The sequence below is a fragment of the Colias croceus genome, chromosome 17, assembly GCF_905220415.1.
Source record: "Colias croceus chromosome 17, ilColCroc2.1".
NCBI classification, from domain to species: Eukaryota; Metazoa; Arthropoda; class Insecta; order Lepidoptera; family Pieridae; genus Colias; species Colias croceus.
In genome coordinates, this window is record NC_059553.1 from 949841 (window position 1) to 953947 (window position 4107).

Consider the following 4107-nt stretch of genomic DNA (forward strand, 5'->3'; position numbering starts at 1 on the left):
TGAGATTGACGTAAGCTGTAGATAGTTATCTACAGCTTACGTCAATCTCATACATTCGTAGTCTATTCTATTGAACGATAGACTACGAATGTATGAGATTGACGTAAGCTGTAGATAGTTATCTACAGCTTACGTCAATCTCAGTTATCTACAGCTTACGTCAATCTCATACATTCGTAGTCTATTCTATTGAACGCTACGCTAACAGAAAGCCACTTGGCTAGGGGGGCTGTTCATTTATCATAAAACTATTCTCATTTAATGTATTTTTCGAAGTTATACCTGGAAATTTGATTTTCGTTGCAAATTGTCATCTTTACCTAACTGCGCTGGTACTGGACTATACTTTGAAAATTATATATTTGCCCCTAATCCAAGAGAACATAGCTCTATGCAAAAATAGCCTTTAACCTCTATTATTACAATCGACATTCCCTTATCAAAATATACACCCCACAAAACACTACGGAACCCTGAAAAGTGATTTCAACTTATTATCGTAACGACGTAAATTGCTGCAAGTGAAACGGCCTCGAGACGAACATACAAACAGGCGTGTTTATGTGCAGGGTGGCTGACCTCGCTCAGGGTTGCGGGTCACTTCACCCTGACTGCTGAATCACACCTGGTTCAAATGTATACATATTCTGAGAAAATGTCAAATTAGAATATGAAGAGGAAGTGGTAGCAAATGGGCTTATAATGATCTAAGAATCTTCTGAAATAGAAGAAATCAATGCAAGTGGCAAATGGGCTGATTATGACGATAGTGATAAAGTTCATCCAGTTGTAATAATGTTAGGTCATCAGGTCATCGAACATTAGTATGCTATATCACTTGATATGCGAGCTATAAAATAAAAATTTCTGCGTAATATTTCAGCCAATTTGTTACAGTTTTAATTGAATAAATAACTAAAATTGAAGGGACTAATACGTCTTTACGATTAATCCGATCTTAATCTCTTAACGGTAAAGAATCTGATTTCTAAATTACCGGAATTATGGATTAATTCCTATCTTCTAATCACTAATGCTTCTATCATAATCAAATTATTTTAAAAGTTAATAAACATGTCGTAAACATGCTTCCATGACATAATGTAACCATAACAAACATTAATCCAAGGTTTTCGGGAGCCATGTTCAGTTTTAATTATAATTCTTAAGAGGAATGCCTAACTACGGAATCCAGTGCGCCGTGTTAATGCGTTGACTATCTGACGTTTTGGCAGACTTTCAACTGTCACACGCATCGTATATAGGTGTGTGATCCACTTGCAGGGTAAGAATATTTTTTGGGAATATTTGAGTTTACTTAAAAGGTCATATTGACATGACTTTAAAAGAGTAACGATGGATTTTCTTGCGATTTGCAGATTCTTCTCCATAAATACTGCTTTCCGAATCGGTGGTCAATGATAAAACTGTTATGTCATTCAAAAGTGCTTGTAGAAGTCTAATTGAATAAATAAATGTTTGAGTTTAAGTTTGTATTACGTGTTTCCTTCTGGGTGGTGACCGAATGATCAAAAGCTTAATCAATATCTCTTAGTGTCATTGCTAATCTTGTTTGATTTTTTTACTGGGTTGTGCCTGGCCTTCGCTTGTGTCACTTTGTTATAGGGCTCGTAGCAAGAACATTGCATAGTAAAACACATGTAAGTCAGATAGTAAAACTTTGTCGTTTTAAGTAAAAATCTATTGTTTTATCATCAGGACAACGTATCAGTAAGCCTGAATAGTAACCTGTCTAAACCTGTCTTATTTAATAAGTAGATATGTAAGAATAATATGTATATATCGTAAAATATATTTCCCTAACGAAACAATAAATATGAACAATACACTTTTCTGTAGTGTTATTCGATTTAGTTCCACACAATCATTCTCTCCAGTCTATAATATCAACCACGTCATTAAGATTCATAAGTTGAAACTATATTTTTCTAGTGCCTGAATATATTTTATGAATGATTGGTTAGCGGCCCACGCGTTCCTCGAATAAAAAGTATCCTAGACCATCTATTTTAATAACTTTCACCCACCCAAACACATTTGTTTTGTTATTTTTAGGTGAAAGAGCAATAGAACTTGACTGTTATGGAAATAAAATTAGATGAAGCAATATATCGATCGACTATAATACAGATAACTAAAAAATAAAAATGAAAAAATATTTATTATAAAGGTAAGTACACCTTTGTTCTTTTACAGATCACCTGTTTTATCTATTTTATTGATGGATTGATGGATGTTTGTTGCTCTTTCACGCAAAAACTACAGAACCGATTACAACGAAATTGGTATGTAGGTAACTGAAGACTCAGAATAAGATATAGAACGGGAACTATACGGATTTTTCTTTGAAAACGCGTGCGAAGCCACGGGTGGAAAGCTACTCCTTAATAAATTCAATTGTCTGTCTGTTTCACAGCTCACACTTATTTACACGAAATTGGAAAAAAATGGTCTGACCTAATATAAATCTAACATTTTTGTCCGTGTGGAAAACCGCTGATAAAATATTGTATTTAGGGCTGATTTTTCAATCCTTGGTTAAAACTTATTCATCGAATAACGTATTAAACTACCATTTCAAAAATGTATTCTTAATGTCCGTATTCAGTTTACAGGTGAAATTTTAAAATGTTCGTGTATTACTTTATTGGACGGATAAATTTTAACCAAGGATTGAAAAATCAGCCCTTATAGTTTTAAAAGCGGAAGACATATCCTAGCTTGCGATGAGTTAATACCCAAAACGCGTCACGGCATCCTATCCAGCGTGTGATATTAATCTCTTCTGCATTTCCACCGACTTCAGTGTTATTGCCCGCTTTGCAGCTTAATGGCTGGAATTCAAATACTTCGGAGTTATTGGTGGCTATACATAATCCGTTCAAATTGACGTTTATTTATTGTTTTAAATATTGAGATCACATTTTGATCTTTTATGCATTCTACAAATCGCATTTTGTTGATTATGTCATATACATATTTGAAAATGGCAATTTAAATCTGATTCGGATCTTTATTAGGCAGGTAATGCATTGAACCATCGCAATATCAGCACGGAATATTATTCTAATTAGATGATCTGATTGATTATATAAAATAGAGTAGGTACTAGGTACGTATATACAAATGTTCCTAAACAAATCTAAAACATAAATGCTACATTCATTAAACAAAGCCTAATTACAAACACATACGTAATTTCTCACACGCACACATAGCCACACACAACAACACACGCGCACAAGCATGTACGTGTCATATCAGAGCAATGCGCTTAAATAATGCGCTCAAAAAAAGTATGCCACTTCAATACCGTTCCGGACATTGAAAAGTATAATTATTTTTCATCCTGCATCACGGATAACGGTGACCATTGTGATGGATAAATGATTGCTGGCTTTTGGGGTTCCTTGGTGAAATTAATTGAACTGAATTTATTTATAATTGCTAAAGAATCGTAAAGGTCAATTCTATAGAAACATATAGGTATCTTAATCGAATGAAGTTTTGGGTGGATTTTCAACTACATACCAATATTTTAAGTGTTAAGATGGGATGCTATGAGATCTTAGTAAATCTAGTTGAATTGCACAAGGATGGAAAGCAGTCTGATATAAAACTTTAGGACGCTTATCACGCGAGTAGAGACGTCGCAGGATACATAACTCTATTATTATATATCTATTCTTTAGCAGACATTAAAACTGATAAATCGAAAACATTCAAGTTTTTTCCCCTCAAATGTTAAGATGCTGTAAAATATGCTAACAATCCTGGAATAAAAAATGTTGAATGCACATTTATTAATTGTATTTTCATGTATTAATGACAATTTAATGAATATTCCAGACCCGTTGTAATATCTGATTATTAGAGAGAGACATTATATGAATAGAATATTGGTATATATTGATTATATTTTCTTACTTTCGACGGAACCCTTTTAATATTCATACCGCTCGTTTTTACCCGTAATTGTTACATGAAGTAATTGTGAGTTTCTCGGAATGTTTGCGTTTTGACAATGTTCTTGTCAATTATTTGAATAAAATATATTTCCAACTTTCAAATTCCTAAGGCAATTAC